The 26344-nt window shown below is 36.3% G+C and overlaps 1 pseudogene; it reads right to left on the minus strand.

The window, feature by feature from the left end:
- Positions 1 to 2234: 2234 nt before the first annotated feature.
- LOC140856228 (zinc finger BED domain-containing protein RICESLEEPER 2-like) overlaps positions 2235 to 26344 on the minus strand; it is a 62615-nt pseudogene continuing 38505 nt past the window's right edge.

Consider the following 26344-nt stretch of genomic DNA (forward strand, 5'->3'; position numbering starts at 1 on the left):
TAAAAAATTATAATATTTATAATTAAGTCTCTGTGCTAACAATTAGTAGTTGTCAAAATTGTAATGCTTACAAATTAGTAATTTTTAAAATTTAAATTATCAATCAGATTGATAATTTGAATATGATCCAAGCCATTGATCAGATCAAACTCTTTTTGTGTGTGACCCCTTAGGTTCTATTTTGTCTGGTAGTGAGACATACCGTGATCTCCATCATAGTATCATCGAAACTCTTTTCGATGGGCTAAAATAATTCCAACTCACCTCAATAAAGATTATTGATTCGAAAATGATTTTAGTGAGTTCTCAAGATCCACCAGTGATGTATAGCAACATGTAGTGGAAACCCAGCAGAACAAAAAAGTGAACCCCTCGGTGCAGTTATCGTGTGATATAATCCCTCTATCGAGAGTCTTGACTTGACGGAGGTCATGGAGAACTCGTTAAATCCCATCGTCAGTCATATGCTAGATTGGCTTGACTCAAGTTCATTTGTGAATCCCGTGGAACTCTTTTCCAATATTTACACTTACTCTGGTCAAAGATTTTTTTGAACTCAGTCTTACGAATTGCATAGGAATTCTTTTCTACCAAGGTCGATAGATTCCATCTAGGTGCATCCTACTCCAAACAGCGAACCTGAACTTACATAGCCAACATACACAGCAAAGACCCATATGGCTAGGGACCAAGGGAACGTGCAGTCAAACTATATAGTCTCGCTGCAAATAGCCAACACACCGTAGGTTAAAGGATCAATCACACCACTACAGCATCGAGAAAGATCATTGACGAGTGAGCAGACATCCAAGTGATTTTTCATGTTGGTTATGCTTAGTGCAAGTTGTTCTCTAATAATCACTTATACTCTCACCTCAGTGTCTCTACACCGCAGACTCGAGACTTATTTACCCCAAAAGGAGGTGATATGTGCATTGATCTTGAATGGATTGATCACTATTCTCCGTGACGATCCTTCGATCGGGAGCATTCAGAAATTAACCACTAATGATGTATGTCTCAAATTCTCAATACTTTGAGAATATACAAAATTATCTTTGCTAATTTTTAGGACAAATCATGGACACATAAATATGATTGGTTATAAAGACTGTCCATCAAGTACAAAACATGCTTTAGAGAAAGATATGTGTCAGCCAAGATTGGCTTCTAGGGCACACATCCAACAGATTGTTACTGCTAGAAATAGTTGAGTCATCAAACATCTAAAAATCATCGTAGCCTCCACAATACATATACATGTCCAAAAGCATGAACAATGCAATCTAAAAAAAAATACATAACCATGAAACAACTAGTTTAACCGATCCAACCCAACCTGTTTAACCTATTTTTAAATAAGACAAACATCATAATTCACAAACAGCCAGCATGTTCAATTCAAGATAAAATATACCATTTCAAACTAAAAGTCTAGAAACACATTATCCTTAAAGGAGAACAAATGCTACCACTGTTTAACATATAATCACTTTAAATAACATAAAGCATGAGGAGAAAATCTGCTCAATAAAAAAAAAATGCTTGCCAGCCAGGCAAGTAATCACAGTATTTTTAAGTCCAATCTCATATCATACATGAAAGTATGAAACTTACAATATTATATTGTAAAACATAAAATATATGTATCAAAATATTAAGTTAACATGTTACTATAAATAACATCAGAATTTAGAACATATTCTTAAATTACAACCCAGTGATGACAAAGAAGATAGCAACACTATAACAGTAACACATATAGAAGATTCAAATAGGATACAATGTTGACTCTAAGCCAAAGCCCATCACCAACAATATATTCAAATTAAACAGATGTAGCAGACTAAAAGCCAAGATTTTATGAGTTTCAGTAATTAACTAGAGAGGCTCAGATCTGATAATTAATCCATAGCTAAATCAAAATGATTACAATTGATTGCCATATAAGAAGGCCATCCAAGATTGTTGCCGCTAGAATTAGTTGAGTCATCAAATATATATTCAAAAATCATTATGACCTCCACATACAAACTTTAAAACAATCTCAAAATTGCTTAAAATCTAAACAAGTATCTAAAATTTCAAACAAAGACAGCATAACAACATCCATTGTTCTTAGTCAAACAAAAATCAAAAAGAAGTTCCAAATAAAATACAACATAACAAAATAATATGTCCAAAAACTAAGAACAACACAATCCAAAAAGAATGCATAATCATGATTCATCTCATTATGGGTTGGGATCAATATTGGTCGAGCCTTGAGTTGATTGGGCTTTATTGATGGAATTGAAGTTCATGACATCTTCTACAATCTCATCTAACTCATGTTTCAAAATATCTATATTGAAAGATTACAATAGTTAATAATAAACTCATTCAAAAAATATAATAGCAATACAATGATTAAATTATATACTTTTCTTTCCAAATATACAATCTTGAGTGTAAATTATGGCCTCAGCATTATCTGGTTTAAGTGAACTACAATACTTATCAAGTAGCCACCCACCAATACTAAAAGTAGATTTAGAGGCAACTGTAGATATTGGAATAGTTAAAATATCATGTACTATGAGAGAAAGATAAGGATATCGAAAATGATTGGCTTTCTAAAATTCAAGGATGTCAAAATTGGACTTCCTATCAACTCTTGGCTCATCTAAGTATAATTTCAATTCAGACTTCTGTGCAGTAGTCACAAATTCAAAGCTTTCATATGTATCAAATGTTGGGATGCGTAGGCGATTTCATGCATGTATTTCAAATTTTTTTTGAGAAAATTATAGTTGAAGACCATTAGATTAATCAAATTAATCTAATATACATATGATCTAATCATCAAATCAATCTATTCTAGGATCTATGATATGATATGTTGCATATAAAATCTAAAAATATTGAAGATAAAATCAGGATGCATGTATGTGAGCAGTAGATCACATCTACTTCTAATCTGAGTTTAAAACTCAATACCTGAGTGTGGATCGATGACACCACTATTGAGAAGATGGTAAAGAAGATTCTTACTAGTTGCTAACAGCCAGACACACATCCGGCCTCTATGAGAAATCCACTCGAAGCCTCGATCTGATCTGTCTTCTTGGGAGTGCTAGCTAGCGTGAAGATCTTTTTTTTGACTGATCCAGATCTTTTTTTCAAATCTCTAAAATCTTTCTAGAGGTTGAAGATGAAATTATAGAGGAGATGAAGAGGTAAAAAAAGATAGAGAAAAAAATAATTTTTCTCTAATTTATTCTCTCTTCTCAAACCCTTAGAACCAAAATCTTGGTATTAAGATTTCTGCGCACACCCCAAGATAGAGGACCCTTTTCTCTATTTTTTATGCTATGAACTATGCCCAAACTTCTTTCATATGAAGATATCTCTTCTAGTATCTTACACACACAAAAGAAATAATAAAAGCCCCTTTTATAGGCATGTAAGGAGGTGGGATGAAGAGTCCTAGGGATCATTGACTCTTACAGGATTCCTACCTTTCTTCACAATTCTACATCCCAAAACATGCCAAAAAAATATAGGACACCCCTTTCCATATTTTTTTATAGTAAATAAGTTATTTAGATGATCTCTCATAAAAAAATATTCTCAAAATATCACACATATAAAGAGAAAAAAATTTATTGGCATGGAGAGGTTGATCTGGATGAGAACAGATTCTCCTGATAAGAAATATTTTGAAATCCAATTTTAGAACCTTTCTTTTATCGAAACTAAATTAGATTTGGATGTGAGATAGAGAATTAAAAAAACTCTTTGGTGTGAAAAATCTCACACAAAACAATTTTGTATGTGGAGATATATGTTATGCAAACTAGGTTGGCACAAGGGAGAAGAGTCCTATTCCAATAAGGACTCTTAATTTCCATATTTGAATCCAAACCAAATCACATCTGGTTTAGCCCAAATAAAATATATGAAACCCAATCTAATTAGATTTATAAATTGTTAATTAAATTTTAATCAAATTAAGAATTGATAAAACTAAAATCCTAATCAAATCAGGTACTATTCTCTCTTAACAATTAGGTCATCTCATAACCTAATCGGATCAAACTTAATTGAATCTAATTCAATTAGATTTTATTTAATTTTTTTTATTCAATCAAATTGAGCTAATCAGCAATCTAATTACTAATTAATCTTCCATTCTTTTACTAATACTTGATGAATTAATTTATTATAATTTTTACATAAGGTTAATCATCAATCGAATTAACAATTAAGCTTTTGAATGATTCTCAATCGTTGATCAGCCACATGATCAGTCAGAAATTTTTTTTGAGTGTGATCCCATAGGTTCGAACCTAAGCCGATAGTATAAAAATATCTTCTTGAACCAATCGATGTAACCATCTAGCAATGATGACCTGACATCCGGATAGGTCGAATGACGGTGAAGCAACATTCAAGAACCTATTGGCTTGTGGTTACTGTATAATTCATCCTTTTGACCTTAATGCTCGAGGATGACCTAGAATTTAACTGTTAATCCTAAATAAGTCATCCACATTATATTTCAATCTTTTTCAAATCCATCACATGGATTAATCGGATCCATATTTTGCTAAATTAAAATACACTGATGCATATCTCCTACTAATTTGGAGGAGTCAATCCCATCTTGACTCATGTACCGACTTGACAAGTATTTGACTATACCTAGAAATCTTCCATCATTAAATTAAAAACTCAGTTAATTCGATACCAAAGTATAGTGCGTTGCTTATAAGTCACCATGGTGATCTCAGGTCGGAGTGATACTTATACCTATACCTTTTGCAAGCTACCCATGACAGCAAAGTGCTCCGTAGTTAGTCATGTTCAGTGATGATGTACTTCTATATCTCACCTACATGCGATACCAGTGTCTTCACATTATTTAGTTATGAGGACAACCAACACATATAGCACACAATGACCTACACTTGATATCACTATTATTCTAGTAATAGCGCATCGTTTGGTCGCAAACCAGTTTAAGGACTACGTGATAAATCTTCCTTTATCAATCAAAGTAGTCATAAAGACTTTATCACAACATAGAAGTTCGTAAGATATAATCTTATTATAAAAAATATAAAATAATTTTTATTATTTATCAATTCATATATTTTTATAATCAGTGTAATCATCCAACGATTGACTTTAGAACATAATTCTCAATAACTCTTACTTGGACTAAAGCCAATCAGTATAGTACATATACTCATCTTCGATTTATCATCTTAGAACTCCTGGATATCAAGGCTTTAGTAAATAAGTTGATCAAGTTCTCCTTTCTGTCGATCTTCTAAAGATTGATGTCACCTTAACATATTTTTTGAATAAGGTGGTAGCGATGCAAAATGCTTGGTAAGCTAATGGGACTTTGGCTCCTTGGCATGAGTTATGGCTCTAGTGCTATACAATACAGCAAGACCATCATTGGAGAGTGCCACTCCTAACTTGCTAATGAACATGTACAATCACATAGCTTCTTTGCAAGCATCAAATGCTGTAATGCATTCTGCCTCGCAATTTGAATTTGACTATATTTTTCTGCTTGAAACCTTTCCAGCAGATTGCTCCATTATTTAAGGTAAAGATATATTCTGACACATTCTTGCTATTATTATATCCAACTAAAAATTGAAATCAAATTTTATAAGTTTTAAGTCAAATTCTCCATAACTGAGTCACCAGTCCTTAGTATTTTTCTCAAGCACCTAAGGATGTCCTACCAGTGATTCTAACCCAAATCTTACAAGTGTCCACTCACTACCCTAGTGAGTATATCATATCCGATCTCATACATGGTGTAATGATGGAATAAATTCTACTCATAAACATCCTATGTATGTTGGATTGAGAAAACCCAAGCAGCCTCTTAGATCTATCTTTATAGATCTTCATTACTAGGATGAGAGATGCTTTTCTTAAGTCCTTTATGAAAAACTATGATAATAGTGAAACCTTTATTTTCTGTAATGTAAGAAATGTCATTCTCAATTAAGAGAATTTCATTCACATACAAGATAAGAAATACACTCATAGAACTATTAACCCATTTGTATTTGCAGGGTTCTTCTTCGTTCTCAACAAAGCCATGCATTTTGATCACTTATCAAAATGCATATTTTAACTCCAAAATATTTAGCATTGTGACAAGAGAAAATGTATCATTATGATCAATACCATAATGTTGGCAATATACTTAGGCAACCAAACGAGCTTTGTAGATCTCTACCTTCTCATCTGCACTACTCTGATCCTATTGGAGATCCACTTACACTCTATGGGCATTACCCCTTTGAGTGGATCAATGAGTGTTCATATACCATTGACCTTCATGGACTCCATTTCAGACCTATGGCTTCAAGTCATTAATCAGAGTCAAACCTCTGCATGACAACCATGTAGGTGATCAAATCTTTATTGTTCTCATTGAGTTAAACAGGATCACATCTCAGAACTAGATTCTTTGGTTATCCTACAAAATAATATATATAGGATCGGGATCCAAGCTAATTAGTCTGTAATTGCTCGACATAAAACAAACACTCCCAAATCCCAAGGTAAGAAAGTATCGGCTTATGCCTAGTCCATATCTTATATGGAGTCTTTGCTACTGAATAATTCGAAATCTAGTTCAGAACATAACAAGTAGTCTCAAGACAATAACCTTAAAAGGAGACCGACAGACTTTTAAATCCCATCATGATCAAACTATGTCTAACAAAGTCGATTCTAACAAGAGAGAATCTTATTGTCTTCTTGATATGTCAAAACTTATTGGAAGGGCATTCTCCTCTTTGGTTTGACTGAAGAGTTTCAATGCTCTTTCCACTTTATTTCTCTATCTTATTATAAAATTATTTAAATATTTTAAATAATCTAAATTTTTAAAAAATATGTTCGTAGACCCAATACATCAGTATATATCATATTCAGAACATCATTGGTTCGTTCACTTTTTCTAACAAAAGGTAACTTAGTCATCTTACTATAGAGATAGGATTAACAGGTTGACAATGATTCACAATCATTGACTTTGACAATTATCTCCTGTTGATCCTATTCTTATTTATATGATCGAGCCTAAATTATCAAAAGTAGGCTTTCATGACATTATCTACTTTAGGAAGTTTGTTTGATTGTGTACAATACACTAATAGACTGTGACTATTTATAACTATCTTTTTCAGTTGTCTACATGATTTTAACATCATTTATAATGATATCATAAAAATCATTAGACAATAGTGACAATCACTAAAATGATATTATTAGAATTGAAAATAGACTCAATAATTCTTAAAACTAGGATTGAAATATAACTTCCAATTCTAATATTCAGAAACCTGTTGCTATTTTCAAACTTTCTACTAATCTAAAGTTATTGCAATAATTTGCATAGACTTCTAATATTCAATACCCAGATAGTAATGTCACAGATAGAGAAATCATAAGGTGTTATCATATAAGTACCTTGTTCAGCAATCCTTTGCTGATATCTCTTCCTTAGCTTGTTCGGATCAAGAGACTCTACCAGACTAGGTTAATCTTAGACTCTTTTGTCAGTTCAAACTCACTAGCCCAAGCATGACTCTTTGCACCTTCTTTTTCTTTCTCAAAGAATTATTGCCACACTGAAGACACATCTTCAGAGGTATGAAAGAACTTCAATATTTGAAAAATTTTTTCTCACTGAGCATCATCAAATTTATAACTAAATTCGTATTCTTTGCTGCTCTTAATAACACCACATGGTGATATGATCATTGAAAGAAAAATATCCTATAAGCCAATTGTAAGTGTGTTATGATGGGACTTTTTTTATAATTTTTCAACTCATGAAATGATATTTATTATCATTTGAGGCATTGATTCATCATATTAGCTGCATCTTATTATATCTAAGATTATGATGAACCTCAAATATTAAGATAATGATTTTAGGAGATATGAATTGGTCATGCTAGTGATACCTAAAATCTTAAAATCTTAATATTAAATATTTCTGGTCGTAGGAGAATTGAGTCAGGGATCAATGTTTCGGATAGACTGGTACATCCTATGTATGCTCAATGGAGAGAGTGACAGATCTCACTAGCCACTTGTGTGAGACACTAATACAAGGATGTGGGTGCTCATTTGAGAAATGAGTCCACTGAACTGACTCGATGAAAGAGAACATCTTATGAAAGCCTTATTTGCATGTCAAAGATGGTTCTCTAAGTGAAAGTTGTGCAAGTGATCCTTAGACCTGAGACCACCATGAAATCTTATGCACATGAATTCATATTTTAGTTCATACCCAGGCATAGCATTAAGACATGTACGGGGTGTTCTGGATATGGTGGAGTGTGTATGGAGGTTGTGAGTAGGTCAACATGGAATCAATCACTCCTAATAAGAGGAGATCACATCCTGTGTATTCTCAATCCTAGATGACCCAAGAAAAATTTTTTGGCCAAAAGCAGGAAGGAGATTAGAAAGAGTTTCTAAGCTTCTTCATTGAAGTTATCATTAGTTAATTGAGAATCAATATGAATATGTATTTGAGTTTGACATGATTCCATACTCATGAACCTATTCAGGGTGCAAGGATGATCGAAGGATTGAATTGCACGATAATTTACCACTGAAAGGTAGATTTGGTATTTTCACCAAATTCTACATCTTTTGGATAGTCATGATATGTTGTTAGAAATCAATTTTGACTTGTAAATTTTTGATCAAATTAAAGAGTTTAATTCGATTATCAATTAGAAATGATTCTAATTATTGAGCTCGGGTTAGCTCGATTGGACCTAAATCAATTAGATTGAAATCTAATCAAATTTGGTCAACTTATACCAGAACCTACTACTGGCTAGATGTGAAACTCAATGGGTCACACATATATGGAAATTGGCCAAGGACCCTTTTAAAAAAGGTTGATTGAAATTTTGAATTCAATTAGGGTTCCAATAAGCATGCTAGCACGTGTGGAAACCCTTGCTCCTTTGGAGACCAATTTGGTTCCATCCCTTGCTAATTAGCTAGCCCAATTTGATAGACATTTGGGTTAGGTCATGATACCTAGAAGCAGCCCAAATTGGGGTACCACATCCCATGTTAACATCAAATATGAAGAGTCCAAGTTGTGGTGGACTCTTGGTGTAAAATAGGTTCTGCTAACAAGTGTTGGCATGGGTAGAAGAAAAAATTTATTTTTTTATGGGATTAAATTATGTGTGGTAGCTCACATCATGCTCCATCTTTTGATGCACATCTTAAAGTATGAAATATATTTTTTTCTAAAATATATGGGGTAGAGGCAAAATTAGAAAAAGAAGGATGTCTCGCGCACGCAGAAGCATGGCATCTCTCCATGATTTGGAGAGTCCTTAGCCCAAAAAAATGCTTTTAGATTAGAATAAGTTTTGGTGATGACATTTTTCTCTTGATAAAATATTTTTGATAATTTTTTATAATTTTTCCAGACTTATCTGGATGTCAAATGGATGCCATAAGTCGGTCCTGATGCCTGCATGCGTGATGATCAATACTCATGTGAAGAGGTACGAGGATAGCATCCTTCCATGAGAATTTTATCACTATTTTTGATTTTCTAGAATCTAAATTTAATCTACAATCCACATGGATTTTTGAAGATTTTTTTGATTTGAGAAGAGATGTGAAAATTGTAGGGAATAGTGTCCCAAAGCCAATCGTCAGCCTGTTGACGGTTGTGCTCCTTTTGTATTAGTACATGAATTATAAATAAATAAAAGTTATTTTAGTATTTTTTCATCATAAATGTTTCATCTTCTAATGAACTCCTGTGTTGTGGTAAAGTCCTTAGGACTATTTAGACTCGACAAAGGAGGATTTGTCGCTTAGTCCTTAAACATGTTCGCGACCAAATGATACGTTGTTACCAAGGACGACAACATTTATCGAGCATAGGTCGTTGTGTGCCATATGGGTTGGTTGTCCTCATAACCAAAGAGTGTGGAGACACTGGTATGGCATACAGGTGAGATGTAATGGTACATCTACACTGAACGTGACCAACTCCGGAGCTATTTCTGCTGTCAAAATTTGCTCCGATGGGATATGGGTATAAATGTCCCTCCGACCTGAGACCGCCATGGTGACTTGCAAGCAACTCACTGCACTTAGGCACTGGACTACCTGAATTTCTAATTCAGTGATGGAAGGTTGCTGGGTGTAGTCAAGTACTTGACTTGTCGGTGCGTGTGTCAAGATGGGATTGACCACTCTAGTTTAGGAGCTGTGTACAGTCGTGTTTCAATTTAGCAAAACCTTGGTCAGGGTAGTCTTAGTGAGGAGTCACAGGACTAATTGAGTTGAGCACGATTCAGATGATATCATCAGGGTTGACAGTTTAACCCTGAGTCATCCTAAACACAGGGATCAAAAGGGATGAATTATACGGTAACCATATTCACGTAGGTTCTGAATGTTGCGATTGCGATTATTCGACCTATCCGATCGTCGGGTACCATTGCTAGATGGTCACTTCGATTAGTACAGAAATTGGTTCCTGTGCTACCGGCTTAGGTTCGAACCTGCGGGGTCACACACATTAGAGGTTCCTTTCTGATCTGATGGCTGATTATGAGTCTTATCTATCTGGAACTCTATGATTGAGAATTAAGATTCTCTAATCATGAGTTCCACACATTTTGGGTACCGGGGTCAAAATTTTGAATTTCGAATTTTGAATTTGAAATTTGAACTCTTTGATCAGGGTTTCATATCGATGGTCTCTGATGCCTGATTGCCCATCGGATTTGGACTCAACATTTATGAGAGGTTTAATTAGTGATTTAATTACTAATTAACTCAATTTTATTGAATAATTATTTTTGGATCAAGTCCAATTGAATTGGATTCAGTTTGGATTGACCCGATTAGGTTAAATGTTGACCTAATCGCTAAGGTGGTTTAGTCCCTGATTTGATCAGGGGTTAGGTTTAGTTAATTCCTGATTTGATTAAATTTTATTAAGCTTAATTAAGCCTAATTATGTTGGGTTTAATTTGGTCTAATTGTGCTCAACCTATTTTAAACTAGGTTGGCTCAATTTGAATCAAACCACCTTGTTTTAAATTCCCTGCGTCACCCAACTTCCTTGCATCCATTTGAATTCACGAGAAGAAACTTCTCGTGAAATTTTTCTCACATAAAACCCTTCCCCACGTCCTCATTTGTGCGTCATATGGATGGATAAATTAATTAGTTAGCCATTCAAATTCAAAGCATGTTTGAATTTGAATGGATAACTTATCACTTGCCCTTTCATCCTTATCCATTTTGTGCGCCACATTACTTACACGAGAAAAGGTTTCTCATGAAACTTTTTCACGCACAAAGAGCCACACCCCTTCTCTTCTCACGCCCAAAAGGATAGGGATAAGTTGGTTTTTGTTTGAATTCAAATTTGATTTGAATTCAAATGTGTAACCTCTTGTCTTTATCCTCTCACGCGGATAAGACACGTTCGATGTTGTTTTAAAAAGAGGAGAAAGGTGGGACGTGCGTAGAAAAATTAGGAGAGAAACTTTGGGGTGTGAGGAAGGCTTCTGCACAAGGTGAAGGTCCAAAACCTTCCGAGAGAAAAAGAAAGAAAAGAGAGAAAATTGGGCGCAGGGTTTTTGGTGTGTACCCTAGGGTTTCTACCTAGGGTTCGGGAAGTGAGATTGGTGTGCCACGAGTGTCGTGAGTCCACCAAATTTTAGAGAGAGATCCATCAGCCTCTCAAGTAACTGTGCAGACGATCCGAAGTATCTGAGAAGTCAACACACATCGATTGAAGGAGTTCGATCAACATCTGCCATCAAAAGGGTGAAATCACGAACTAGCATTCGTGAGGAGCTGATCAGACGGGAGCTTCGTGTGGACGATCCGCAGAGGCCAGACAGTTGGGTGGCTGTGACATGATGATCAGAGCCCTCCGACGGTGATCAGATTGCGGTGATCGACTACCCGCAAAAGGTGATGTGTTCTGAACACAGTACTGTAAAATGTTTACCGATTCAAATTTGAATTTCAAATTTAAATGCATGCTGTTGTATCATATTTAGATCCTAGTGTAGGGATAATTAGTATTAATTAATAAGATTAATTAATAATTCCACTGTAAAATAGTAATTTTGAAAAAGTTTTAAAATTATCATTTTGCCCCTGCACTAAATTTTTGCTTCAATTGGTATCAGAGCAGGTTCTAGAATATGATATACATATGCATGCATAGATTAAGGTGTAATCTATAAGTTTAAATTTGAAATTCAAAATTCGAAATTCAAAATTCAAAAAGATTTGAAATTTGAAATTTGAAATTTGTTAGAAGTTTCAAATTTGAAATTCAAAATTTGAAATTTGAAATTTGGTTGAAATCTCAAATTTGAAATTTGAAATTTGAAATTTGAAATTCGAAATTTGAAATTTGAAATTCAAAATTCAAAATTTGAAATTTGAAATTTGGTTGAAATCTCAAATTTGAAATTCAAATTTGAAATTTGAAATTCAAAATTCAAAATTTAAAATTCAAAGATTGAAAATTCGAAATTTGAAATTTGGTTGAAATCTCAAATTTAAAATTTAAAATTTGAAATTTAAAATTTGAAATTTGAAATTCAAAATTTAAATTTTGAAATTTGTATATTTAGATATACTTGATCCAAGTAGCAAGTAATCTAATTGGGTTGGTTGCCATGGCCGTCTGGTCATAGGAGAAAAGTAGGGTTTAAAGACCCTCTCTTCCCATTCGATGGGGTCTCCTATGGCGGTAGGGGTGCCGATGCAATTATATCCCATGCCGATGAAGCAGCGAAAGGACTTAATTAAGAAATTTATCATGAATGTGTTAGATTAGATCTAAAAAAAAATTTATGATTTATTTTGAGTTATTTTCTGTTATGAAATGAGCAATAGAATTGCTGTTTATGAAATGTGCTGACCCGTTTGTGAAATGAGTTAACACATTTGGTAAACAGAAAATAAAATCTTTCAAATTTGAAAATTGTTTTCGACATGCCAAACCCTGACCCATCAGCCCAAGTACTTAATTAAAAGAATTAAGTGTTGTCTAGTAGGTCTAGAATTGTGAATTAAGACCTAAGACAATTGCATAAACTTTTGGGTCAATGGGTTAGATGAATTAGGTCCATAATTGGGTTAGACCTAAGGTTAGTTTAAAAAATGGACGAATTGGAGTAATTGGTCAAATCTAATCAAAAGTTGAATTAGATTAGGTCAAGGATACTCTAGACTCAACTTCAATAGTTGTAGTTGAATGGGTCCATGTCTTTAACTAGACCAAGATGGACTTAATTCATGGCTACGCGGTGGAGCTCTATTTACTAAGTTGATCAAAATTAAAACTAATGAACCGGTTGGTGTTTAAGGTAAGTTCGGCAGTTTTGACTAGTGGTTCTTAAGCGGGATCTACTCGCATTGATTCGATCATTGACGAGTTAATGGCAAATCCCCACCACTGATCTCACTTACCTGGTCAATCTGGTAAGTTAGATTTTGATTAGATCACTTGGTGATTAGAGCTCACCCATGTCATTAGGTAAATCAGTATGACTGATTTAGGTGCTCCTAATGCTAGCTTTAATTAAATCCTTTTTAATCTGACTTGGTGAAGTCAGTGGGAGGATTGAAATTGACTGGATGATTTCTTCTCTACTATTCTTTAATAAAATCCTCAAAATTATTAGGTCCCTAAAATGATTAAGTTATAATGATAACTAAGTCATAGCCTCCCATTAAGTGAATGATAATGAGTCCATTAGTTCAATGATCATTGGAGGCCCAAAGGCCTGTTGCTCATTGGCTAATGGAATTATTATTCATAATATGATAATTTGATTGAGTCTTTCTGATGGTGGTTAGGTTGGCCGGCCAAAGTCGGACCTGATCATTTATTGGTCCGATTCACTAAATTAAGTCATGTTAATGGTTGGACCTAACCAGATCTTCTCAGTGGAGGCCAAAGCCTACTGATTAGGTTCTGGGGCAAAATAAATTACTAAAAGTTGTTTAGAGAAACAACTGGTTAAGAACCTACCCATAGATGCACATGGGTTGACCAACCAAAGTTGGGCTCGTGTGTAGTCTGTGTGGATTCTAGTACCCATTAAGGAATTAAAGTAATTTCTCGAATTGGAGGATGAGGCTACCAGTTCGTAAAAATATTGGGAAAAACTTTAGACTAAAGTCCAAGTCTTTAGTATTAATTTATGTACTAATAGAGGTCTCATTTTCCTTTAAGCAGCTATGGCCACTACCCTGTCGCTCCGGTCATTATTAGATAATGACAAGCTCATGGGACCCAATTTCGATAGCTGGTATCGAAAATTGAAAATCATCCTTGAGCATGAGCGGATCCTTTATGTAGTAACGGATCCAGCACCTGAGGAGCCAGCTCCGAATGCTAGTAAGGCGATCCGAGACACTTACTTGAAGTGGCTCAATGACCGCACCACCGTTCGATGTATTATGCTGGCAGCAATGAATGACGAGTTCAGCCGAAGGTTTGAGAACGCCCAGCCATAGGAGATGCTTCAAATGTTGAACGACTCCTTTGGCACGCCTGACGACGTTGAAAGGCACAAAACTAGTTGTGCTATTTTCAATGCTCGGATGAGGGATGGGGCCTCAGTCACTGATCATGTACTGTATATGATCGAGATGATTGAGCGCCTAAGCAAATTGGGCTTTCCTCTGCACGAGCAGCTCGGTAAGGATGCGATCCTTAATTCCTTGCCCAAGTCCTACCTCCCATTCCTTACTCATTTTCGAATGACAAAGCCTGCAGTAAACTACCACGGATTGTTGGGGTTGCTGCAGAACTTTGAGAAGGATCACCAACTCCATAAGGAGTCGGTGAATGTAGTGGGAGGGTCTTCTTCTCGTCGTCAACCCTTTGAGAAGGGGAAGAAGAACAAGAAGAAGAAAAATAAGAAGGTGCAATCTCATGCTGGGACAGTAGCACGGGGTCAGACCAAGAAGTGCAAGCATGACCAGAGCCAGGCGGAGTGCTTCTTTTGCAAGAAGCACGAACATTGGAAGAGGAACTGTCCTCAATACATTGCCTCCCTGGACCCGAACAGGCCAAAGAAGAAGCAAGGTAATTATATGATAACTCCTTGCAACTTTTCGATTTGTGATACTACTGCCTGGGTATTGGATACCGGAAGCCCTTATCATATTTGTAATTCGATGCAGGGTCTGCAGGTCAGTAGGAGATTTGATGAAGGCGAGAGGTTCCTGAATGTTGGAGATGGAAGCAAAGTTCCAGTTCTAGCTTTAGGAATCATGAGTCTTGTAATCAATTCTCGTAATGTAATTCTGAGTGAATGTCACTATTGTCCAAGTTTTTTATTAAATATTATTTCTGTAGGCCTTTCGGCCATGTACGGTTATGATTTTTTAATAAAAGGAAATATTTGCAATATCATTTTGAATGGTGTTACAATATTTGTTGGATAATTAAATAATGGAATTTACTTACTATCACAGCCTGTTAATGTGGTTCAAAAATTTGGTAAACGCTCTAAAATAGATAATGTGTCAGAAGTCTACCTTTGGCACTGTAGGCTAGGTCATATCAATAAGAACAGGATAAACAGGTTGGCTCAAGAAGGAATTCTTGAAGTTAGTGATTGTGAATCACTTCCAACCTGTGAGTCCTGTCTTCTTGGAAAGATGACCAAGTCACCTTTTACTGGAAAAGGTGAGCGAGCCAGTGAACTCTTAGGTCTGGTACATTCTGATGTATGTGGACCCATGAGCTCAAGTGCAAGAGGTGGATTTTTCTACTTCATAACCTTCACAGACGACCTATCTAGGTATGGGTATGTCTATTTAATGAAGCATAAGTCGGAATCATTTGAAATGTTCAAACTATTCCGAAATGAGGTAGAAAAATAAACTGGGAAGTGTATTAAAACTCTTCGATCTGATCGAGGAGGTGAATACCTTTCCAATGAGTTTCTGACGTATCTAGGGGAGAATAGGATTCTCTCTCAGTGGACTCCTCCTGGAACACCACAGCATAATGGTGTGTCTGAAAGGAGGAATCGGACCCTGTTAGACATGGTTCGATCCATGATGGGGTTTGCTGGTCTGCCGATCTCCCTCTGGGGATATGTGCTTTAATCGGCTTGTTACCTTCTAAATAGAGTTCCGAGTAAGTCTGTAGCCAAAATGCCATATGAGATATGGATAGGACGTAAGCCAGTACTCTCGCACCTTAGGGTTTGTGGGTGTCCGGCTTATGTTAAACGTTTAATTACAGACAAGCTTGGATCTAGGTCTGACAAGTGTAATTTTATAGGGTACCCAAAAGAGACCAAAGGGTATTATTTCTACCTTGCTGATGAGCAAAAGGTGTTTGTCAGCCTTAAGGCAATCTTTTTAGAAAAGGAGTTCCTTAGTGAAGGAACTGTTGCCTCTAAAGTCGAACTTGACGAAGTTCGACAGGTAAAAAAACCGACACATGTTACTGAACCTGAACCGGATTTGATTAGATCAGATCCAGAGCCCATTGATTATGCACCCTTAAGGCGGTCTGGTAGAGTACCACATCAACCGGACAGATATTATGGTTTCTTGGTCTGGGATGGTGATCCTATCGAACTTGATGAAAACGATGAGGATCCGATCACCTACATGGATGCAATGCAGAGACCTGACTCTGAGAAATGACTAGAGGCCATGAAATCCGAAATGGAGTCCATGAAGGTCAACGATGTGTGGACATTGGTTGACCCACCCGAAGGAGTAAAACCCATAGGGTGTAAGTGGGTCTTCAAAAGGAAGAGGGGCGCAGACGGAAAGGTGGAGACCTATAAAGCCCGTCTGGTTGCCAAGGGATATCGTCAACATTATGGTATAGACTATGACGAGACGTTTTCTCCTGTGGCAATGCTCAAATCCATTCGAATTATGCTTGCGATAGCTGCCCATCTGGACTATGAAATCTAGCAGATGGATGTGAAGACAGCTTTCCTAAACGGAGAGCTGGAAGAAGAGGTGTATATGATACAACCTGAAGGGTTCACATCCACAGATGAGTCTAAGGTGTGCAAGCTATAGAGGTCCATTTATGGACTTAAGCAGGCTTCTCGGAGTTGGAACATACGTTTTGATAGGACGATCAAAACGTATGGCTTCGTTAAGAACGGAGAAGAACTCTGCATTTATAAGTGGGCTAATGGTCCAGCAGTAGTATTTCTTGTATTGTATGTGGATGACATTCTCTTAATCGGGAATGATGTCCCTGCATTACAGGGAATAAAGATTTGGCTATCGTCACAGTTCTCCATGAAGGATTTGGGAGAAACTTCCTACATCCTAGGGATGAGGATCTATAGGGATAGATCCAAAAAGTTGCTTGGCTTATCCCAGTCCACGTACATTGATACTATGCTGAAAAGGTTCAGCATGAAAAATTCCAAGAAAGGCTATCTACCGATAGGCCATGGAATTTCTCTCTCGAAGAGGGATTGTCCGACAACACCTCAAGAGAGAGAGCGTATGGGTAGGATTCCATATGCTTCGGCAGTGGGATCTATCATGTACGCCATGACATGTACACGACCAGATGTGGCATACTCACTAGGGGTAGTGAGTAGATACCAATCTGATCCAGGAGAGAATCACTGGAAGGTTGTTAAAACCATCCTGAAGTATTTGAGAAATACTAAGGACCAGTGGCTTATATATGGAGAATCGGACTTGAGACTTATAGGGTTTACAGACTCTAGTTTCCAGTCTGATCGAGATGATAGCAAGAGTGTGTCAGGATTTATTTTTACCCTTAATGGTGGGGCTGTCTGCTGGAAGAGTTCCAAGCAGCACACTGTGGCTGATTCAGTATGCAAGGCGGAGTATGTTGCTGCATCAGATGCTGCCAAAGAAGCGGTGTGGCTGAGGAAATTCATCACCGAGCTCGGAGTAGCACCCTCCCTTGTTGGTCCAGTTCTGCTCTACTGCGACAGCTCTGGAGCCATTGCTCAGGCGAAGGAACCAAAGGCACACCAGCAGACGAAGCATATTCTGCGCCGCTACCATCTCATCCGGGAGATCGTGGATCGAGGTGACGTCGACCTTCAGAAGATCGACGGAAAGGAGAACCTGGCCGACCCATTCACTAAAGTCATTGCGGTGAAGGAGTTCAACGACTACAAGTCAAAGATGGGTATTAGATACTGCACCGATAGGCTTTAGGCCAAGTGGGAGATTGTTGGGAATAGTGTCCCAAAGCCAATCGTCAGCCTGTTGACGGTTGTGCTCCTTTTGTATTAGTACATGAATTATAAATAAATAAAAGTTATTTTGGTATTTTTTCATCACAAATGTTTCATCTTCTAATGAACTCCTGTGTTGTGGTGAAGTCCTTAGGACTATTTAGACTCGACAAAGGAGGATTTGTTGCTTAGTCCTTAAACATGTTCGCGACCAAATGATACGTTGTTACCAAGGACGACAACATTTATCGAGCATAGGTCGTTGTGTGCCATATGGGTTGGTTGTCCTCATAACCAAAGAGTGTGGAGACACTGGTATGGCATACAGGTGAGATGTAATGGTACATCTGCACTGAACGTGACCAACTCCGGAGCTATTTCTGCTGTCAAGATTTGCTCCGATGGGATATGGGTATAAATGTTCCTCCGACCTGAGACCACCACGGTGACTTGCAAGCAACTCACTGCACTTAGGCACTGGACTACCTGAATTTCTAATTCAGTGATGAAAGGTTGCTGGGTGTAGTCAAGTACTTGACTTGTCGGTGCGTGTGTCAAGATGGGATTGACCACTCCAGTTTAGGAGCTGTGTACAGTCGTGTTTCAATTTAGCAAAACCTTGACCAGGGTAGTCCTAGTGAGGAGTCACAGGACTAATTGAGTTGAGCACGATTCGGATGATATCATCAGGGTTGACAGTTTAACCCTGAGTCATCCTAAACACAGGGATCAAAAGGGATGAATTATACAGTAACCATATTCATGTAGGTTCTGAATGTTGCGATTGCGATTATTCGACCTATCCGATCGTCAGGTACCATTGCTAGATGGTCACTTCGATTAGTACAGAAATTGATTCCTGTGCTACCGGCTTAGGTGCGGGGTCACACAAATTAGAGGTTCCTTTCTGATCTGATGGCTGATTATGAGTCTTATCTATCTGGAACTCTATGATTGAGAATTAGGATTCTCTAATCATGAGTTCCACACATTTTGGGTACCGGGGTCAAAATTTTGAATTTCGAATTTTGAATTTGAAATTTGAACTCTTTGATCAGGGTTTCATATCGATGGTCTCTGATGCCTGATTGCCCATCGGATTTGGACTCAATATTTATGAGAGGTTTAATTAGTGATTTAATCACTAATTAACTCAATTTGATTGAGTAATTATTTTTGGATCAAGTCCAATTGAATTGGATTCAGTTTGGATTGACCCGATTAGGTTAAATGTTGACCTAATCGCTAAGGTGGTTTAGTCCCTGATTTGATCAGGGGTTAGGTTTAGTTAATTCTTGATTTGATTAGGATTTTATTAAGCTTAATTAAGCCTAATTATGTTGGGTTTAATTTGGTCTAATTGTGCTCAACCTATTTTAAACTAGGTTGGCTCAATTTGAATCAAACCACCTTGTTTTAAATTCCCTGCGTCACCCAACTTCCTTGCATCCATTTGAATTCACGAGAAGAAACTTCTCATGAAATTTTTCTCACATAAAACCCTTCCCCACGTCCTCATTTGTGCATCATATGGATGGATAAATTAATTAGTTAGCCATTCAAATTCAAAGCATGTTTGAATTTGAATGGATAACTTATCACTTGCCCTTTCATCCTTATCCATTTTGTGCGCTACATTACTTACACGAGAAAAGGTTTCTCGTGAAACTTTTTCACGCACAAAGAGCCACGCCCCTTCTCTTCTCACGCTCAAAAGGATAGGGATAAGTTAGTTTTTGTTTGAATTCAAATTTGATTTGAATTCAAATGTGTAACCTCTTATCTTTATCCTCTCACGCGGATAAGACACGTTCGATGTTGTTTTAAAAAGAGGAGAAAGGTGGGACGTGCGTAGAAAAATTAGAAGAGAAACTTTGGGGTGTGAGGAAGGCTTCTGCACAAGGTGAAGGTCCAAAACCTTCCGAGAGAAAAGGAAAGAAAAGAGAGAAAATTGGGCGTAGGGTTTTTGGTGTGTACCCTAGGGTTTCTACCTAGGGTTCGGGAAGTGAGATTGGTGTGCCACGAGTGTCGTGAGTCCACCAAATTTCAGAGAGAGATCCATCAGCCTCTCAAGTAACTGTGCAGATGATCTGGAGTATCCAAGAAGTCGGCACACATCGATCGAAGGAGTTCGATCAACATCTGCCATCAAAAGGATGAAATCATGAACTAGCATTCGTGAGGAGCTGATCAGACGGGAGCTTCGTGTGGATGATCTGCAGAGGCCAGACAGTTGGGTGGCTACGATGTGATGATCAGAGCCCTCCAACGGTGATCAGATTGCGGTGATCGACTACCCGCAAAAGGTGATGTGTTCTGAACACAGTACTGTAAAATGTTTACTGATTCAAATTTGAATTTCAAATTTAAATGCATGCTGTTGTATCATATTTAGATCCTAGTGTAGGGATAATTAGTATTAATTAATGAGATTAATTAATAATTCTGCTGTAAAATAATAATTTTGAAAAAGTTTTAAAATTATCATTTTGCCCCTGCACTAAATTTTCGCTTCAAAAATATCCCTTCTTTCATTGCACGCATGCAGACCATGGTGCTGATCGACGTATCATGGATAAGAGTCCTTCTACTTGAAGGAACTCTTATCTTTGATAATCAGATCAGATATGCCTTTTGGATAAGGCATGTCCCTCTCTTTTGGCATCCCTCTGGTGGCTATAAATAGGTCGGGGTGCTGGGTATCCGATAAATCTAAGAGGGGTTTCCAATTTCTCTCCTGTTGCTCTCCTTTCTTTCTTACAACCTATCTTAGTTTTAGGACAAGGCTTTGGGATTTAAGACAAAGCCTTATCTGGTCCTAACAAGGGTTGTAAGGGTCCTAAAGAAGGAGAATCAGTAGTCCAGAGGAGGTTCTAAGAGGATGAGATTAGATTCTTGAAGAAATTTGATCGGTACGAGGCTAGTCGAGTTCTAGGGGCTAGAACTCTTGAAGCAAGGTGAAGAAGGAGTGCTGTCTTTGGTTCAATTTTTATATGGATCACCATTGGAGGACAGACACTTGGACACCTTATAAAATTGAGATTAGCATTACAGATATTTTTTTTATCCTAATTTATATTTATTATGCTTTGATTATTATAGTCAAGTGTTTCTGGGCATTAGGGCTTCCGGTGTATTGGGTGTTTTGAATAAAAATTTTAAACACCTAACCCTTCCGCTGTGCCACCGAAACCCAACTGTGGTATCAGAGCATATCTTGATTTATGTAATCAAAGATTAAATTATTATCTTGATTGTGATCAAGCATGAGTTTTTGGTTTTGTTCAAGTCGGGTCAGGGTTGAACCCGATTGAATATCCAAACCCTATCATGTCTTAGGGATATGTTTTAAATATACAATACATGATGTATGTGTAAAAATTTCTTAATAGCTTAGTACTCTAATTGGAGTTCATCACCAGGCCATCCGGTCATAAGAGTAAGTAGGGTTCAGAGACCCTCTCTTCCTATTCAATAGGGTACTCTTATGGCGTGTAGGAGTGCCACTATGATGTTCCAAGAAGAAGAATCATGAAAAGAGTGTTTTATATTCATGCATGTTATTAGAACTTCATGCATATATGATATGCTTGAGATGTTTAGTTATAATCATATTGTATGATTCTGCTTCCATATCTTAGAGATATGATAAGATGCCATAATTAGTTGTTATGATTATTAAGATACAACTATTATAGTGCATTCTTGTGATAGATTGAATTAGGATGTGTTTGAGACCATTAAAGCCCTCATAAAAATCATATTTAAGTCATAGTGTTATGAAATAGAAGCTAACCTATTTTCTTGAATCGATTAATTAATTGGTGACTAAGGAGTGTTTCAAGTGCGGTGGTTATTTAATTGGTTCTATTGCTGGCTTGGCCAATTTTATTGATGTCTATGAAAAGTAATGGGGGAATCCCCACCTATCTTAACATTTTTCTGGCCAATTAGATTAGTTCGAATCTTAAATGAAGGTAGCTTAGTGTTTTAAACACTACTAAGGGCCTTCCTTCATGCTAGGTTAATGTTACATCATGAACTATGACTAGTTTGTTGTGTTACCATAAGGCATGTCATAAGGATTGAAATAACATAATCTTGGTGCATAAAAGATGCTTATGATAATTTTGGATATACTGCTTTGTTGTGCTAACACAAGGACAATTATATTCAATTTTGACTGTATTGAAATGAAGGATCTTACTTAACTAAAATATTATAGCTTGTTATGTTAACATAAGGCTAATAATATTTTAGAGGCCAAGATAAGATATTGAGAATTGCATGAGATGTAATTGGAAAGAGTATCCTACCTATGAACTCATAAGGGTTTGTTGTATTAACACAAGATCATTATGAGGAATTAAGATCTCAATTTCACTAATATAAATATAAAATATATCTCGTTTACCATAGGAGAGGGCTATGGTATCTGATAAAATAGTGAGAGACATAACTAGTTTTAAAAGTTCTCATCTAGTTATGCATGTCAAACATGAGTGGTCTACTTATACTACTGTTTTATGTAGATTTAAGTCTACATTATGGCTTCTTTATTTTCACTCCATGATACCATAAATAAAACTATGTTGATTGATACAACTATGTGGATTGGTTGAGGAACTTATAAATTAGATTTATATCAGAAAAGAACTTCGATGTTCTGGATATTTTTGACCCTAGATTGATTCGTAATAATGAGAAGGTAATGATGTTCGTATGGATATTATTTATGAAAAATTTAGACATTGGGAGTATAATTGCAAGAATTATCTTGCAAGATTGAAGCAGGGTGCAAGTGTAACACCAAAAGATATGTATATGATATAGACCTATTTTCTATTGAGTGATTCAGACTCTGATATTTGGATATTGGATACCATCTAGGGATCGCACATTTATAATTCATTATAGCGACTATAGAATATCAAAGGTCTGAAAAGAGGTAACCTCGAGCTTTATAGTACAAGTGGAGAGTCTATTAGCGCAAAGACTGTGGGAACCTATATGCTTGATTTACCTTCGGATAAAACATTAGAATTAAAAGACTGTTATTACATGCCAAAGGTCATTAGAAATATTATTTCTATACCTTTGTTGTTAAAACAAGATTATGAAATAACGCTAATGGAAAATTGATGCTCCATTTTTTTTTAATAAATTTTATGGTAGTGGTTATATTGATAACAATCTTTTAATTCTTACACTCAATAAAATATTTTTTATATTAAAAAAAATATGAAAAGAAAGAGAGAAAATGTGAATGTCACATATCTCTGGCATTGTCGTCTTAGTCATATTAGTGAGTCAAGGATAAATAAGTTATACAAAGAAGAATTCTTTGATCCAAATGATTATGAATCATTGGGGACTTATAAATCTTGTCTCATGGATAAGATGACCAAGACTTTATTTTCTTAATATGGAGAGAGGACAAGTGAGTTGTTAGCTCTATTACATATAGATGTATATGGATTGATAACAACTCAGACCAAAAGAAGATACTCCTATTTTATTACCTTTACAGATGATTTATTAAGGTTCAGATATGTGTATCTTATAAAACATAAATTTGAAGCTTTTGATAAGTTCAAAGAGTATCAAGGTATGATCGAGAAACAAACTGAAAAAAGTATCAAAGTTCTTCGATTTGATCGAAGAGGAGAGTACTTATCCAGTGAATTTTTTGATGATCTTAAAAGTAAAGATATTCTCTCTGAATGGATCTCTCCTTATACACCTCAGTTAAATGGTGTAGCAGAAAGGAGGAATCGCACTTTATTGGATATGGTGCGGTCTATGATATGCTTCACCGATATCCCAATATCTTTTTAGGGATAATGCCTTAGAGACTGCCATATATATTAAATAGAATACCTTCAAAGTCTGTTGCAAGCACTCTATATGAGATATGAAATGGAAGAAAACCTAATTTTAAACATCTTAAGACTTTGGACTATCCTACTTATGTCAAAAATATTTTTGAACATAAGCTTAATGTTAGATCAAACAAGTGTAGGTTTGTAGAGTATCTTAATAAAATTAATGGATATTATTTCAACTATCCTACTAAACAAAAGGTGTTTGTTAGTAGGCATGCTACTTTCTTGAAATATGAATTTATCCAAGAAAGAGGCAGTGGGAGGAATATTAAATTTATGAAAGTTCATGATCTACAAACCGATCCAGAAATACCAATGGTTGGACCACAAGAAGATCCTCAATCAAAAGTACCCAAGGATGAGGTACATCCACTATACATATCTCCTGTCCGAAGGTCAGATAGAGTGCATCAAGCATCTCTGAGATATAATTTTGTCATTGAGAATAACAATTCTATCAACATCATTCAGAATGTTGATCCACTGACCTATTCGGAAGCTGTCATGAGTAGAGACTCAGACAGATGCTAGAAGCTATGAAATCTGAGATGGACTTGATGAATACCAACCAAGTGTAGACCTTGGTTGATGCACCTGAGGATGTGACCCCAATATAGGGTGCAAGTGGGTCTTCAAAAGGAAGATCAGAGTAGATGGCCAAGTAGAAACCTATAAAGCTAGGTTAGTGGAGAAGGGTTTCAGTCAAAGGCAAAGAATTGACTATGATGAAACTTTTTCACCAGTAGCTATGCTCAAGTCTGTCCGAATTTTGTTTGTAATAGCGGCATACTACGATTATAAAATCTGGCAGATGGATGTCAAGACCATTTTTTTTAATAGTAATCTAGAGGAAGAGGTCTATATGACTCAGCCAGAGGGATTTGTCTCAAGTGGGAGAGCAAATCAAGTATGCAAGCTAATGAGATCCATCTATGGATCGAAGTAAGTTTCGAGGAGCTAGAACATCTGATTTGATATGGCAGTCAAAGAGTTTGGCTTTATCAAAAATACGGTGAACCATGTGTATACAAGAAGACAAGTGGGAGTGTTATTATCTTCTTGGTTCTGTTTGTTGGTGACATACTGCTTATTGGGAATGATATCCCAATGATGCAATTGGTCAAGACTTAGCTATCGAATAAGTTTTTCATGAAAGACTTGGGTGAAGCATCCTATATACTGAATATAAAGACTATAGAGATAAATCTAAAAAGATGTTAAGCTTATCCCAATCACGGTACATAGATCTCATATTAAAGAGATTTAATATGGAGGCAAGTAAGAGGTTACCTGCCTGCAAGTCATGGTATACGTCTCTCTAAGAGAATGTGTCCTAAGACACCAGAAGAGAGAAAAAGGATGAATGAAATCTCTTATGCTATAGTTGTGGGATCAATTATGTATGCCATGCTATGTCCCAAGCCTAATGTAGCTTATGCTTTGGGCATAGCTAGTAGATTTCAGGCTGATCCAAGGAAGGATCATTAGAAAGTAGATGATAGCAAGTCAATATCAGGGTATGTGTTTATCCTAAATGATGGGGTAGGAAGTTGGAAGAGTTCCAAGCAGTAGATAGTAGCTGACTAAACTACTGAGCCAGAGTATGTTGTTGCTAGTGAAGCCATTAAGGAAGCTGTTTGGATGAAGAAACTCATCATAGATTTAAGAGTCATTCCTAAGATTGAAGGATCGATGTCACTCTAGAGTAATAATACTGGGGCCATTATTCAAGATAAGGAACCTAGGTCTTTGTCACGCCCCCGATCCGAGATTTTGAATCGAGGGTCATGGCAACCGCCGCATACTCATAGAAAACTCTTCCCATAAGCATGCAAGGCATCTTATCATACTATCCTAAAACAACAGCGGAATAATTAGTCAACAATTTAAATCTAAAATATAATGACCTAAATTTTTTTCTTTAATATCTCAATAAATTCAACAATGATTCAAAGGCTTTGCATCAAATTCAATAAGCCTTTCAACCTAAAATAAAAGTATGAAGATTCTATTTCTGATCACTCTTCCATTCATATCTTGTATCATCTTAATTCTTCAACATCTGTAAAAACAGTAGAATAGGAGGTAATGAGTTAAACAGCCCAGTAAGCAATGATCACTTTTCAACAGATTTCATCAGGCATTTAAGTAAATCATCATTTATAAAAAATAAGCATA

This window comes from Elaeis guineensis, chromosome 3 (assembly GCF_000442705.2).
Source record: "Elaeis guineensis isolate ETL-2024a chromosome 3, EG11, whole genome shotgun sequence".
Lineage (NCBI taxonomy): Eukaryota > Viridiplantae > Streptophyta > Magnoliopsida > Arecales > Arecaceae > Elaeis > Elaeis guineensis.